Genomic DNA, 17,257 nt, shown 5'->3' with positions numbered 1-17,257 from the left:
AAATTATCTACTAATTTCGTAGGGACTCATTTAAATTATTGATGTACATACATATATAGATAGTTTTGAAAATCGATACATAATCTAACTAAACGTATTAATAAATGTAAAAGTTGATGTACCTTAAACTTACTATTCCCTGTCCTGCCTATGCTGCACGAATCGTTGCCTCATGAGGAATGGTCGCATCCATGCTTCGGCTGCCAGCCGCGACATTACATTCTCGTAAGTGATGTTTTATTATGAAGTACTCTCTTGGCGCGCTGTTTGCACATTTTGTCTCTGTACTCTCTGCTGGAGTCGTCTGGCTATAACGGCAGGCGGTTCTGATGAGTTTAAAGTAATGCATGTCAAATTAATTGTATAAAACACGTACCCGTAAACGAGGCGTTCGAACGGACTCAGTGTCCACTTATTTGCAATCGATATCAACCTCAATATGTTCCCTACAAGACGGAGGTAACCAGTTCATCCACACATTCAAAGCTTTTTTCGCTCTCCACTAACACATCGACGTTTCATGCTGTCATCGAAATGACAGTTCATTAATTATTCCGGAAAAATTGAAACGCAAAAAAAATATAAATTGTTTACAACGAAAAATATCTTGTGCTTTTAGTTGTGACATGTGACGGAAATTAAAAATTTTGTTGCAGAGAACACCTTTTTGCGTTGGCGACCTTCGCCCAAAATAACATTAAGTTAATTTGAGTTGTGACATGTGACGGAAATTAAGAATATTGCTGCAGAGACCATCTTTTTGCGTTGGCGGCCTTCGCCCAAAATAATATTAAGGGTAAAGTTTTACAAGACGGTACACCACCTAATTTAAAAATATCAAATAATAATAAAAACGGAGCTCGAAGCGCGCCTTTTGATTCCACTTTTGATAATTTTTGATAAAAATTGGGTGGTGCACCGTCTTTTAAATCGTTGCCATATTAAGTTGTATAGAATCGACGGGATGGCCTACAAGGTTTTATGTCAACTAAATCGCTCCCGATATGGTCGGGCTAGTACCTTAATGGTTCCCGGAACGTACCCGATCTGCATCCGGCAAAGGACCACCAAAGTCCATAACGGGGAGTGTCCTTATCGCTACAACAACAACAACATTATTTACTTTCTGATTTTCATTCATACGTATGTGCATTTTTAAATAATAAAAAAAATTTTATATTATTCTAATAGATAGCATCTCCGCCGGATTCCGATTCAGCTCAGAATATGCCAAAATCAAAGGAAATCTACAAAAACAAGGTAATTTACAAGCAACATGCTTTGGAATACGGTACCAAACTGGTTGGATGTATTTCCCTAAAAAGGCTTGAACTACGCATCTTGGTTTGCCAGTATTTGCTTCGGTAATTTATATTGATTTGTAGTGATTAAAAATTGCAACAGTAGATAATGTAATGTGAATTAAAATTGAATAGGTAGCCGGAGCAAAAAAGGCAACTGATCGGCCTGCAACTGTTATTTATGTGGTGCCACCGGGAGCTGCTGCTGCTATCCTAGAAGCATTAGAAGCAGAAATGTCTTTGATTTTTTGCATCACCAAAGTTGTGCCATAATATGATAGGGTTCGCGTTAAGCACGCTCTCTTAAGGCAAAAAAAATCGCGTCTAGTCAGGCCCGATTGTCCAGGAATCATCGCACCAGAAAGGGTAAGTAAATTGGCTACCATATTAAATATATAAGCAACATGTATGAATTTTTTAGTAATAATTTGTCATGCTTTTGTTGATAATCAACTGAAGAATGCAAATACGACAGAGTTCGAAGTTCATGTGAAAACCAATTAATTTTTTTAATTAGCATTTGGAGAGAAAAATACATATGTATGTATGCATAGAACTGCATAGAAGGGGAGGAAAAATGAATTATTATCAGTAGATTTGCAAGATTTTTGTCATTTCCCCTGCATCGCAGTTGTCATTACATTGCGTTAAGAGAGGACATCAACACCTTACTACCCACAGCCAGTTAAAATTATTGTAAATTTTGCTCTTTTCATCACTGTTTCAAAACGTGGAAAGTTATATATCGAGCATTCCATGGAGAATGGTGCATTATAGCAGACTTTCGCATTGCCGGCATTATTAATATTCAATCCCTAGAAGGTTTAATGTAGTCATATCAATAGTTCCCGAGATGGTGGGGCTAGTACCACAGTGGTGCTTGTTACCCGAACGTAGATAGATAGATCATTTATTGAGGATTGCACAGTGACTTGCACATCTCCTTCACAGCACCTCATCCTAGCCGACTTCCTCGATGAACCCCAGCAGTGTTCTTTGCTTGAGGGATTATATGTGGGAATGCTCTGGCCATGGTGAGCCCATAAACTTAGCCCTACGTCTTGAAATTGCGCCGCAATCTAGAAGGATATGGTCCACCGTCTGCTGATCCATCACAAAATCGGTATGTGTTGTTCGATACTATACCCAGCTTTTGCATGTGACTGTTCAGTCTACAGTGTCTTGTAAGAATAGCCGTTGGGGTTCTTAGGTTATCTTTTTGAGAGGCCTATTAATGCCCTATATCGAGTTGTCCTGTAACCCCCTAACAGTAACTTAGATTGACTCAGGCCTGGCATATTGCGCCAGTGTTCTTCCCTATTTCCCTTTCTTCTACTAATAGATGCCCCTGTGGGCCAACTGGCAGGAACGGCTCGGGATCGATGGGTCATGCAGTTGCTGCCTCTCTTACCGTGTTGTCCGCCTGTTGTTGTTGTAGTAGCAGTGCTTCGCCCCATCCAATAGGTGCGACCGATCACAAATTGTCATCAATGTCCTCTAACGGGAGTCCAAAGAAACTTTCTGTTTCAACAGGGGTGGGCCATAATGAGAGGAGTGTTAGAGGCGTTGGTTGCACAATACATTTAAAGAGATGGTTGGTGACATGTGGGGACACATTACAAGCAGGACAATGTTTTGTATGTCGGGGTTGATTGTGGATAGGTAAGAGTTTAACCTGTTACGTTATCCAGCTCGAAGTTGGGCTAGAGTGACTACTCTCGTTTCCCTAGGGAGAGTGCGTTCCTCCTCTGCTAGTTTTGTTCTTTGAGTACAGGAATCACCGGCATAGAGGTCCGACGCCTGTTTGTGGAGTTCACTGAAGACATGCTTGTGTTTTTTAGCTTCAAACGGCTGTGTTCTCAGGTGCCGTATTTCCTCATAATGTAATGAGGCCGTGAACAACAAGAGCCACAAAAGATTTATAAAAGTTACGAGGACGCTGGATTTTGGAATCTAGCCCAGAGCAACCTGTCCGATGCAACCATCCCTTGCACGTGAAACACTGACAAGAGTATTTATTTTTTTAATTTAATTTATTTATTATTACGGCTCTTTAGGCCCAAAACTTAAACTACTAAGTACAATTCATTGTTATAATCACTTATTTCTATTGAATATGCTGTTGGAATGCCATGTGATTCCGATCAGCATATTTACTAGCGTGATAGAGGGACGAGTCTGGGAGCCCCTCATTAAAGGAAGGTTGGAAAGGACGCGTTTCCAATCCTCCAGTGCTCCCAGCTTAAGGCAACAAAATTTGGAACTTATATTTTTCAATTATATGTGTATTTTAAGCTTTCCGAATGTATTAGTCTCCGATCAATGAAGCTAAACATGTCTTTGGATGTTGGAAATTGAAAATAAGTGTATCCAATCACCCCTCAACTTTGTTTAGTAAAGACGCTGTCGGAATGCATGAAGATTCCGATTAGCACAGCTCAACATATATTGGCAGGTTGAAAAGGACGTGTTTCCAATCCCCCTTGCTCCAACTTTTATTTGGCCTTATTTTCGTTATTTTTGTTACACATTATATAATTTTATTGTTATATTTATGCTGTCGGAATGCGAATGATTCCGATCAGCAACAGTAAATACCAGCTGGAAATACCGAATTCCAGCGAAATTAGTTGTTGGAACTGTCTGGAGTTACAGGTGGCGACCGATTTTCTTTTCCTTAGGGCCGGATGCATTGTATTTTGCTGCTACCATTATTACCATTTCCTTTTCGCGCTCCAGTATCGGTATATCATGTAAAAAAATAAAAGAAAAAAAAACTATCTTATTGGAAGGGTTTTACAATGCTCCAATAAACTTTTTTTAAAAGTATTGAAGTTATTACTACTTTTTATGTGATTAGGAAGTTCATTGAAATATTTCAGGCCCTTATATATATGACCGTCCTAAAAAGATTCTTTTCCGGCAAACGCAGCAAACCCATTTCTCAGTACTGGGGTCAGGAGAAGGACCCGGATTGGGGTCGATACCTTCCCGGAAGAGGAGAGTATGGCGCAGACCCGCTGCAAGGATCTGCTGGGGGGTTGACAATTTGTGGGAGAGACGCAACAAATTAAACATGGAGTCCGCCTGCTCATTGCCCTCCACTCCCCTGTGGCCTAGGACCCAAGCCAACAGTACTACGTTGTGTGCTCCTAATTGATTCAGCTTTTCTACGCACTGAAGGACAAGTGCTGACTTTATTTCGAACGCCGCAAGTGCCTTTAGTGGAACCTGACTGCCTGACTGAGTATGGCAATTGTTTCTTTGGGGTATCAGCGCTGAAGGTTCAGCTTAGCGCACTAACTTATGGCGAATACTTCCGCTCGAAAATGCTCGGATGTGCTTTTAGAGTTACTGATATTTTGGTTCTGGGTCCGAAAACTCTGGCTCCAATCCCCTCTGGCGTCTTCGAGCCATCTATGTACCTTCCGATCTTGAGCCTAGTAATACATTGCACCCGCCTATACCTATACAGCCGTACCAAGAGACGGAGCAGCCCATTACATATTGGCACAACCGGAGCACTGCTGGACATCCATCCTATATGAAAGCTATGCATTCAAAAGTGTTTGTACCAGTGGCTGGTGCACACCGAACTGGACCAATGTATGCTATATTGAGGCCTTCACAAATACCAAGCTATGTTTATGTAAATAATGTTACTGCTAATGTCAATTTGCACGGTTGAGCACATACAGTACCTACGTTTATACAAGGTGGAACACCACACTACCTACATGGCGATGTAGCCACCGATCAGGTTGTTGTAAGAGATTAATTAAAATATGTTATTCATAAACACTGATTCTTATATTTTTATTATCATTAAACTGTAGACTAGACTCATGACGGGTATTCTTACTGGATACTGCCTTCTGGCGTCACATGCCTTTAAATTAGGCTTGGTCAGTGATAGCAGATGTAGGAAGTGCGAGTTGGAGGAGGAAACGATCGATTTCATTCTGTGCTCGTGCCCTGCGCTTGCCGGGCTAAGACTCCAGCTGACAGATGTCAGATCTAGAAGCAGCAAGTGGCTTAAGTTCTAGGAAGCCGCTAACCCGCTGGAGCCATGAGAAGCGTGGGTGCACTTTGGGTGTCCCAAGACAAGTTCCGTACCTGCTCCGAATAATTTGATAGATAGATAGATTAGATAGGGATCTGTTCTAGGTCCAACTCTTTGGAATGCGGTGTATGGCGGGGTGCTACAAAACCACCTTCCCGGAAATTGTCGGCTATGCAGATGATATTGTCGTAGTAGCAGTGGCCAAGAAACTTGATCTGCTCCAAGCATTATGTAATGACGCCATGGGAAGAATAGAGGAATGGTTGACGAACACGGGGCTGGAGATGGCTAGCAATAAGACAGAAGTGGTTCTGATGAGCTCAAAGCGGACTGTGGATGAGTTGGTCCTAACCATAGGAGATTTTCAAATAAATTCAAAGCCCTCCTTGAAATATCTAGGAGTAATCATTGACTCAAAACTAACTTTTAGGGAGCACTTCAGGGCGGTGGGGGACAAAGTTTCTAGAGTTAGTGGAACCCTAACGCGAATAATGCCCAACATCGGCGGCCCAAGCGAAGCTACCCGTCAGCGATTATCCAACGTAACCAGCTCTATAATATTATATGCAGCACCAGTATGGCACAGATCTAAAATGGTCCACCAAAAAGATATACTAGCAGCCTACCGCATTACTGCTATACGAATAGCATGTGCTGTTCCGACGACGCGATCCATGTTTTATCCAGGAAAATCCCAGTAGATCTACTCTCAGGTGAAATGGCCGATCTGTATGGCATTGGATTCAGCCGACCATCTGAAGATGCTAAGAAAACCGCAAGGTCACGAACAATAGTTAGGTGGCAAGAACGGCGGGAAGATTCGAGAAAAGAGCGCTGAACCTTCATGCTAGTCCGGAATATAGCGGAATGGTACGAGCGAAAACACGGCAAACTAAATTACCATCTCACACAGATATTGAGCGGGCACGGTGGCTTGAAGGAATATCTACATAAGCGTGGGATAGAGGAGGATCCTTTCTGTCCAAGCTGTCCGTCCGAATTGGAAGGCACAGAACATGTAATATTTCACTGCCCTCCTTTTCACGGCGAAAGACTGTCTGTAAACAGAGTTTTTGGAGAGGAACCTTCCATTAGGAATTTAGTTCCACGAATTTGCGGACAAATAGATTGTTGGATTGCTGTGAGCAAGATGGCCTTTATAGTAATGACGAAATTGATGATGCATGCCGAAAGGGAGCGTAGAGAAATGCGCATACGAAGTAGTGGCGACTAAATCGCCTTTGAAGTTACTTTACCAGGTCCTGATTCTAGTTATCTGAAATTTCTCTTGTGCCTTTGGAAAAGAGCTATGTGTGGAGCCCTATTTATGGAACACTTTTCGGCTTATATTAAAAACTTTTAATCTATTCTTACTGATATGAGTTTCTTTTTCATTCTAGGTAATTTGATTTTGACGATGTGAGGATAGAAATATCCCAAATATTCCAGCTGTGGCTGTAAGAACATACATTTGCTCAAATTAGAAGAAAACTGCACGGTTGAGCACATCTAGTATCTACGTTTATACAAGGAGGAACACCACACTACTTTCACGGGGATGTAGCCACCGATCACGTTGTTGTAAGAGCTTATTTTAAATATGTTATTCATAAACACTGATTCTAATATTTTTATTTTGGTTTTTACTTTAGAGTCAACCTGTTATATAAGCGAGGTCAGCTATGCCTGTAACTTAAGCGCCTTCAGATGTAATAGTTACCGCGGTCGCGGTCACAGGAGTAGTTCACTACGTGGGGATTACACTAATCAAGGACTTTCAATATCGGAAGGATTTCCAGCACTATAACACACCAACAATATGTGCAATCACCCGAATAAATTGTACAACAAACGTTAGCACCACATCATCAGCCAGCAACAACAACAACAAACGCAACAAGTTGAAACTTCTAAACAATTAATGACTAGTGAACCACCAACATATCCGCAATATGCGCAAACATCAACACCAACATGTGTCGCCTACTTTGCAACACGGTGAAGATGGCCAAGGCCATTCTGATTCTAATACTGATAAAGGCGAACCATTGGCAAATTTAAAAACTCAAACAGACCACGAAAAATGTTGATGATGGTATTAATTCTAGTACGGATAGTAAAGAATTTAAACCTAGGAAAAAAGCTAAACTTGATAAAAACTTAACCGAAGATGACAATGTTTCTAATTCTAATACTAAGGAAGATGAACCTTTGATAAGTATGAAGCTTAAAACAGAGTTATCAAAAAATGACGATGATGATAATGATGTTGATGCAAAGTCCAATGTTGAAAATGATGAAAATTATGAAACAGAATCTGAAAATAGTATGAGTGTGGATTATAACCTGAAGCAAAACTGTCATATCCTGTACGACCAGAATTAGATGTTAAGAAAAGAGCCTACATAAAGAGGCTCAGTATATTTATGGAAAATTTATCATGAGACAATGCCCAATGTATGTATTTCAATGAAATTCAGCACATTGTTGGAAAAAGCATCTAAACTTTATGCATCGTGTAGAGAAACCAGAACATTTTCAATTTAAATATAACGAACGTGGTGCAAAATGTAAATTTTGTGTTATTCAAGCAGCTACACCAAGCTTCAACAAATTATTGGACCATGAGATTTCTCATATGCCTAATAGTCATTATTTAAAATGTAAATTATGCGATTGGAAGACGAAAATACATTCAAGTATGAATTTTTATTTACGTGTACAACACGCTGAAACAATTGATGTAACAACGAAAAGTTTAGAATTGAATGTTTGTCCATATTGTAATCACAATGGTATTTACGCAAACACTTAATACATCTTTTCTATGTTTAGAATGTGGTGAATAATTTAGAACAAATACAAGTTTACGTGTACACCACAAGATTTGAACGGAAATATCTTGAGGGTATGGTTACACCTATGTGGCATCTACAAGATATTTATAATTACTAGTATGGAATGAATCCGGATATGGAAGAAAACGGAGGTGACGAAATGAATCACCATGCTTCTTTGCATTCTGGTGATACTCCTGACATGCTTCCTAATTTCCCTACGTCTGATGTTACTATACCTACCAAACTAATATGACTGCAAACTGATGAGCAACACTACCAGCGCAGGAAAAATAAGAACTTCAAAACAAGGTTTCGGAAAGGGCACGACTATGAATAGACGTTAATGTATTTATATAGTTTATAAATATAAAAATTCACATATGTAAAGTTCGCTAGAGTAATAAGGCAATAATTTAAATTCTAAAAAAACATTGTATATATGAATAATTTATAATTAAATATTATCTGAACATAAAGGACGCGTTTCATTCATAGAAAAAGCGATTTGACAGAAGGTAACCGATACGGGTAACCGATAGACCAGTTACCCGTATTGTTGTTGTTGCATATGTTTTGGTTAGCGATAACGAAAACATAACTGATGAAGTAACTTAAAAATGTAAATAACATCGAGCGAGAAGGAATGTCGAAAACACAATAGGTAAGAGCGAGAAAGAGAGTCACACGTACACTATTTTGAGAGAGCACATACGTTACCTTTTTCACGACAGCAATGTAAAAGTCATTAAGACGATAATTGGTGAACAAGTTATTGATGACGATTAAGTAATCGATTAGGGAACGGGTACCTGTCTTGTAGGGTTATAGTCCATTGTTAACTGATGGATTCGATGACTACCATCGATTAATTGATCAGAAAGCACTAAAATAATGCATAAATAATTCAAATTTAATAGAGGAATATGGTAGCGGATAGCAACAAGCAAATAATAAAATTTACGGTCAATATACATCCTCAGGTACATCACAATCTGTTGTTTTGGTCACCTGGATTTGTTTGGAAAGAAAATACTAGCAAAAATGAAGAAATTTCCAACGTTAACGTCAACTACGTTGGTATGGCCTTAACCAATTCCTTATTCGATATACGTGATACGCGACAGGATACAGTCAAGTGAATTAGTAAGCCATCATGTGTGTGTACCGGTCATATTTAACCCCAAGCGTCAGGTAATAGCTGATGTGCTTCTGTTGTACGCATTGTCGTAAAATATGAACCACGATGTACTGCACGAAAATGTGACATGTAACGTATGCGAGTAATATTTTCAGCCATCACTACAAGACAGGAATTCTGCATGAGACCTAAACCAGAGCGCGTTACAGCATTACCGGTGGCAAGAAATGATTCCATGCTATGCGAGACACCACCAGCGCTGCGTAAACAAGCAGTTAGCAGAGAAGGTGTTGTCAAAGCATTCGGTGTTTCGAGACGCTTGAGTAAATGTTTTTTAACGTATTGCAACCACAACTCGATACGATCAGCTCAGAATTTTTGATACAAGTGGCCCGAAAGTAATACTTCTTGCATCGTTACTGAGTATACATTTTCAATTTTATCATTTCCTTGAGCGCATTGAAACAGTGTTTGGACCGTAAATACCAACATATCAAATGTGTCCCTATGTGTATTCAAATGTACGTGTATCCTCTCATTCAATATGAAATCAGCCACATCCATACCACTTTTCCATTCGGGGACCTCGGGAAATTTCGAGCGGAATATCTTGCCGAAATATTCCTTGCAATCTTTATGTGTTTGAATACCTTCACCATGCACATCTGTAATCATTGCCTGTACACGTGATACATAATATTGTTCCTTTTCGTAGCCACGTACTAAATCACGATAAATCGGCTTATCGGTATAATTAACCAGGCATCGTAGGATCAGGCGAATTGGTATATACATCATTTTCAATTGTGAAAACATTAATTTTGCAGTGCCGTTGTTTAGGTAGTGTAGTACATTATTGAATGAGTTCACATCTTCACGTATGGTGCGTACCAATATCTAATTCACTAAAGTGCGCACCGCGATTTTTTCACGAGGGACGTTTAACTGCAATTGGATAATTACGTATACTCATGAAAAGCATACGTATAATGCGTTCGTTTCCTTTAATAAGAAATATGCCACCCCACTCCGTGCCATGTTCACCAGGATGTGAGCATAAGTGGCACTTCACCAAGATCCGCTTCTATTTGCGCCTTCTCACCCAACATTTTTTCCACCTGTTCGGCCTGGGTGCGTCTGGAACCGGCAGTGGGTAGGCGCACACGGGTCGATCTTGGAGTGGATGGTTCGCTCAAAAGAAATAAATAAAAACACAAGAGGAATTCCTCGTTATAAAATAATACTTTAATGTAGAGTGATGGGAATATATACAGTGTTGATACAATATTACCTTGGCGCTTTAAGTGACGATGGTGATCCTTGCGATGTGTGCTGGTTGGCGGTCGATCGAAAAAAAGGCCGGTTATCCCGTTGAGGACAACCGCTAAGCCGCCAAAAGGTCCTCTGGTATTAAGGAGGGGAAAAACCACACACACAATTACCCTTACGTATGCGTGCATGGGTGCTGACAACCTGCACACACACATGCATGTGTACGCAACGCATGCATGTGCATGCATGCACACAAGTGCGGCGTGAGTGTGGGTGGCTGGAAATATTATTAAAACATTAGGGAGGGGCGCCGTCAATCAAGTGAAAGTTAGGCATTTGGCCTAAACATGCCGCCCCCCTTGCGGTACGCAACGTCACAGTCCGCCAAGGATCACCGACCGTGAAGAAGAGAAGAAAAAAAGTAAAAACTTATAACTAATTATATCTAACTTAACATAAACGCCGGTCAGTCCGCCGGCTTGGCGGCACGCAAGATGGTTTGCGCAATGGGTGAGCTTGGTTGCTGATGCCTCTGTCATTCGGCACTTTTCCCGTTATGATTCAAGGCCTAAGCCAGGCTTGCCTAGAGCTAGGGATAGCGAAAAGAAGTAAGAAGATATACGTGTTCATATTTCTTGCCGTTTATTACAAATTCATTGGAAATTCTATGCTTGTGAATTTTGTATGAAGAAAATTTAATAAAAAATAGCTTATTGTAATGATACAAGATTTTAAACGCATACCTGCATTGTGAATTCATACAAGTGGCGAAGGTTTGATAGAAATGTTCACAATAGTAAACAGCTTCGAGCACCTGTTCAATCGTTGTTCGATTACCTAAATCATTAGCTCACCAGTGGTATATTGCTTTATTTACATATTTTAAAATGCCTGCGTAGCTGGTGGCTTGAATTTAATCTATAAACTTGATTTTAGAAATGAATATTAATATGTAGTCTGATTTTCGGTAGACAAATTTAAAAGAAAGCTGATTTGAAACAAATGTACAATTCATGGCACTTCAATTTAATAACGGCGAGCAAAAGAAAAACAAACCTTTATTCCCTTATCTGGCCATTCGCGACTGCCGTTCTCCCTGTCAGCTATTATTTGACACGTAGGTATGGCAATGGAGGAATCGAACGATTTTTCGCTGGTACGAATTCACAATGCAAGTCTGTGTACACCAAAATTCAATAAAAATAACAAAGTATAAAAAATTCATTTGTTTCGGTCGTTACCGAATATTTTGATGTTAGGCCTTGGTTGTGCCCGAGAGTACCCAACCGAAGATGGTACTCTGAGCCAGCAAAGGGCCAAACGTGGCAGAATCCCTGGTAATATTATTTCCGCATATACATCTGTTCCTAGGATGAGGCGGATCGGCGCAGATGCATGGAACTGCGGATCCGCCAGACGGAGATGTGCGTACGGGGCTGCGATGGCACTGTCGATGCTGGTTATGGGTGTCATGCGCCGAAAATTTGATACGACCGCAGCATGGGTCGCAATTCTTTTGTTTTGTCCGTGTCTTCCTCGGATACGCAGCAGACATCCTGCTTGCCCGCCAATGTTGCTGGTAGGAAGTTGGAGCTCCTGGGCGAGTTCATCCGCAATCATTGCGGTGGGGGAGCATCCATCGATTAAGGCGCGGACGAGGTGTAGCCGCCCCCCTGCTTCTATTTTCACGACCGCGGTGGGGGTGATCGCTACCGTCGGTATCATGGTGGCGGTGGCAGCTGAATGCGGGGCTAGGAGCCCTGCCCGGAAGGCGGACACTGTGGTGAGTTGTAACGATCCGGATCCGTTGCGGCGGTCCTGCGGCTGATGATGGGGGTGAAGTCGTTGTTGCAGGCGAAGAGGCCTTGTCTCCGCTCTGCGGTCGCGCGAAGATCGTCTCCGTTGGGGGTTCCTGGGTTGCCGGCGAAGAGACCGGGTCTCCGCTCGGCCGTTATATGTTTGGCGCTGTGCTGTCGCTGTCCCTTGTTGGAGCCGCTTCATCTCATGCTGCAATCGAGGTCGAAATGACTTGGCTGTTGGAGGTATGGTCGGGCGAAGAGACCGCGTCTCCGCTCCGGTCCGGCTGGCATCGTGGTTTCGGGGTGGACGAAGAGGTCCAGTCTCCGTTCCAACGTCCGACGCATATAAAGAGATCGAGTCGTCTATCCGCTCTCGGGGTGAATCTAGCTCCTCTTCCACTTGGACGCTCCATGGCTTGGAGCGGGCTTCTCGGAGTAGCTGCTCCTCCTCGTCGATCGAGGCGATGTGTAGCATCGTGTGGTGCTTCTCGCCGCACCGTTTGCATCGCCCTTAGCTTGGGCACGCGTTAGAGCGGTGATCAGGGGCCAGACAATTTCCGCAGTAGCTTCCGCGTATCGCCACATAGAGGCGCTCTTCTGGCTTTTTTGCCCGAAAGATGGGGCATAAGCGGATAGGGTGTCGCCCAAGACACACTCGGCATTCAGATGAATAACGCACTACGTGCGCGGCGGCATTCCGTTTCAAGGCGGCAAAACGACCCATTTTCTGAAAGGAATGCAATGGGTTTGAGTAGGTCGGGTCCTTGTCGGAGTGCAGGGGCGAGTGGTCCCTAATTGTATTGTTGAGATTTGGGAAATTTTAGTAGCGCGCGCATAAGGGGAAACATCTGTCGCTGCATAAAAAAAAATATTCATATGTGGCGCGCATTATGTGCATGGCCTCCTTCCCCGCACGTTATGTGCCTGGGTCTTTAGTGCCTTATTTTGTTTATTTTGTGTCACCCGGTAGCGTTTTAGTTAGCCACGGGCACACTAATGCTGCAGAAAAATTAGCATTTACGATTTTCGGTTCGCACATTCTGGTACCGAACCGGGTAGAAAGTGTATAGCGTGGGTTCTTTTGATTCGCTGTTATTTGTGTTGTTGGTGCTAAAACTCAACAACTTCCCTGCCCGCCCCACAAAAAAATGTTTGGACAGCAAATTGTATGCGATGTAAAGAAAAAATAAAAAATCTTCGTTTTGGACGAAGAGAAAAATTTGTAGAATGAATCATTTTTTTTTTTTTGTATTGCCCTTCACTTATTTCTTCAACTTTTCCCCAAGTACGCTTGTAGTCATGTTTTATTGCTGGCCTTTATCAAAAGGCGTGGTTCCCGAAGGGTATTTGGCTCCGTTACCGGTTTCTCAGACTCGGGTTTGTGGGTACCCGTTTGCATCTTTTTATGCATCCCTAATATAATGCACATTTAAACTCGGCATGTATATGTACATACGTTGGTATAAGTATATGGACCGTCAGTGCACGGACTTTACCGCATTGGTAGGTTTACTAGCTTTTCTGGCCCATTTTCATTTTCTACTACTACTACGAGGCCCAAAATCTACCAATATTTCAGTATTTTCGCACTGTAAACGTATACTGCGATAATTTTAAAGAGTTGAATTGCCGAGCCCACCCGACTAACATTAGGAGGCGATACTGACCAAATCAGTCAATTTTGAAAATTTTCTGAAGAACTTAAAACAGAAAAAAAATTTTTGAGTAGAGAAATATAGTAACTGAGTACGCGAATATTTTCTGCGCTATTTTTTCCGTTTTTTTTTTTTTTAATTTGTACGAAAATAAAGGGTTCTACGTAAACGATTTCCTTTCGAGATCGGTTATTTTGTGGCAGTACTTTTGGTACCTTGGAATATTGTTGTTGTGATTAGACGTTTTGGTACATGTTTGTCGGTATTTCACACGCACGATACAGGAAAAAAGTGAGTGTCGTATAGGCATAAGCAATGTACATAGATCTATACAAATGTACATGTAATTTTGTCTTGTTTACGAGTTTTAAAGTGTCATCTTCTGAAATGCGCGTTATTTGTTTTACAATAACTTATTAAGTGTTTGGGACAAATAAGAACTATAGCGGTTGTTTTCTTGGTAAAAAGATCTACCAACTACTACTATTTTAATTTTTTTGTCTACCAAAATTTTCCTCTTAAAAAGTCCGCGTACTGGTAGATATTTGCTGGCAACAAAGACAAAAAAAATTGCGAACATTCATACACGCCCGTGTATAGAATGTAAATTTCTCAGAATTGAAACAAACGGGACTAATCGAAAGATTTTTTCCGTTGTTTCATTCTTTTTACTACGGCGCGTGGCCGTAGTACAATCATTCGCAATTTTCTTTAGCGGTCAAAAACCAATTTATGACTCGTTGTGTGTAAATTAAACCTGGTTATAAGGTCTGGAAAAAACGTGGAATAATAGCTCTCTTATAGTATTTTATATCGTCGATACTGATTCAAGTACTCAACGCTGAAAAACTTCCTTTCATTGCGGCATCAATAACATAAGACAGTGAAAAATGTCTGTGATTGGAATCGATTTCGGCAATGAGTCTTGCTAGGTAGCTGCAGCAAAAACTGGAGGAAACCAAACACTAGCAAATGACTATATTTTGCGTGCAACACCCACATGTCTTTTTTTTGCAAGGGCACTCTTCCGAAGTGTTCCAACAATGTGTCGGCGCGTGAGCAGATGAGTGTGGGGAGACTTTTCCATCAAAGTGCACAGCTATTAGCTGTGAAAGTTCAACACCCTGCGCCAGACTTCAAGGGCTTGGCGGTTGTTGGCAATGACTGTCAAGAAATCAAACTCGCCGACTTTCGCGGAAAATATTTAGCACTATTCTTCTATCCTCTCGACTTGTAAGTGCGCTGTTTCAACACTTGATTTCATTTATTATCACGATGTAAATAAATAAGCAATGAGTGAAATCTCTGATAGGTGTATGTATGTAACCCAGCTGCTTATCGGCCTTTAGAAAATTGGTATAAAATCGACTATGTAGCGTAATAATGGGCGCATATTTTTATATCAATTTCTAATTAAGTTATTGTAAAAAAAAATCAGGCCAAATATGTAAATATAAAATGTGATAAAGTGGTTTCAAACGTTTACTGGGACGCAAATTCAATGATCCACACGTACAACGTGAACTTGTTAGCATTCCAACGAAGGTAGAGCAACGCCCAGATGGTGGCATAGGCTTCAAAGTAGACTACTTGGATCAGGAGCAACATTTTCCCCCTGAACAGGTGACTGCTATGCTATTCACCAAACTTAAGGAAACATCGACTTCTGCTCTGCAAGCCCAGGTGAAGGACTGTGTAATCGCGTGTCCAGCATATTTTACAAACTCTGAACGTAAATCATTGTTGGACGCTGTTCAAACTGCTGGACTGAATGTTTTGCGCCTTATGAATGAACCTACGGCAACGGCACTATCATATGGTTTCTACAAGCAGGACTTACCTGATGAGAATAAAGCCGCGTAACGTAGTTTTCGTTGATTGTGGCCATTCGTCTTTACAACTCAGCGTGTGTTCTTTTACCAAGGGTAAATTGAAGATGATTGCAAGTGCTTGGGATCAGATTGGAGGTCGCGGCTTTGACAGTGTTTTAGGGGAATATTTCGCTAAAGAATTCTATGACCGCTACAAGCTGAACGCTAAAACTAATCCTCGTGCTTATTTGCGTTTGCTGACGGAAATAGAAAAGTTGAAAAAACAGATGTCAGCAAATAGTACTAAACTGCCAATAAATATAGAATGTTTTATGGATGACGTTGATGTTTCTTCATCACTGCAACGCACACAAATGGAAGAGTTGTGTGCGCACTTGTTTAAACGAGTAGAGATGACATTCATAAAGTTGTTGCAGGATTCCAAACTGTCGCTGGATGACATACACTCCGTAGAAGTTGTTGGTGGAACTACCCGTATTCCGGCGATAAAACAGCTTATTGAGCAGGTGTTCGGGAAACCGGCTAGTACCACTTTGAATCAAGATGAATCAGTATCACGTGGTGCAGCACTGCAATGTGCAATAATATCACCGGCAGTACGTGTTCGCAAGTTTGGGGTAACCGATATTCAAAATTATGCCGTCAAAGTAACCTGGGATGGTGAGGGGTCTCAAAGTGGTGGTGAAATTGAAGTATTCCCTGTGACGACGCAATGACAGTGTGCAGGCCTTTGCTGCTGATGGACGTGTCTTACACAGATTTGGGGGGAAGGGAACTGCTGATGGTGAACTCCCGATTTGGTGGCGCTGCGTGCTAAGTATAGAGTACGTTGGTTTTTGGGGTGAAAGCATATCTGTTGGTGGCACACCGGGAAAAACGGGCTACGGTTGATCTCATTATGGTGAGCATGGAATATTCTTTAGCTACTATTGCTTAACCTATATAAAACCCTTTGATTTTAGTGTTGTTCCTGACTGCTAGACTATCATGCACCCAATGCTTTCGTTGTCCAATGTGGCGCTGCTGTGATCGTAGGGCATTCACTCCATGGAGCAAGTCGCACTCCGGTGGCTTTGGCGGTTGCATTGGATTTGGGATACGTATTTGGTAAGTGGTTTTACATTTCATATTCAGCCCAATTCTGAACAAAAAACCGTGCGACCTTTTCTTTCGCCCATTCCTCGTATTCTAAATAAAAATTCCTCGTGAGTTTTTTTTTTTCCACTTCTCTCTTTCCTCCTATTCTGAACAATGTTCGAAAAGGCGGAGACCGGTTATGGGAGAAAAGTAGGTATTATGAATGTGAGGGAGATTTCGTTGCCATTTCATAGTTTGTTTTTCTTCTCACTTGTTAAAT

At 41.4% G+C, this 17,257-nt stretch overlaps 1 long non-coding RNA gene and 1 pseudogene across 1 annotated transcript; both read left to right on the top strand.

The window, feature by feature from the left end:
* The first annotated feature begins 1,577 nt into the window (after positions 1 to 1,577).
* LOC137236839 (uncharacterized) lies at positions 1,578 to 8,706 on the top strand. Its single transcript, XR_010948665.1, has 3 exons — positions 1,578 to 1,667; positions 6,765 to 6,945; positions 7,017 to 8,706. It is a non-coding gene; the product is annotated as an uncharacterized lncRNA (long non-coding RNA).
* Positions 8,707 to 15,068: 6,362 nt separating this feature from the next.
* Positions 15,069 to 16,616, top strand: LOC137237915 (heat shock 70 kDa protein 4L pseudogene; annotated as a pseudogene).
* The last annotated feature ends 641 nt before the right edge of the window (positions 16,617 to 17,257 follow it).

This window comes from Eurosta solidaginis, chromosome 1 (assembly GCF_040869045.1).
Source record: "Eurosta solidaginis isolate ZX-2024a chromosome 1, ASM4086904v1, whole genome shotgun sequence".
Lineage (NCBI taxonomy): Eukaryota > Metazoa > Arthropoda > Insecta > Diptera > Tephritidae > Eurosta > Eurosta solidaginis.
Note: the sequence above shows the minus strand (reverse complement) of the source record. Positions and strands in the feature narration are given on the sequence as shown.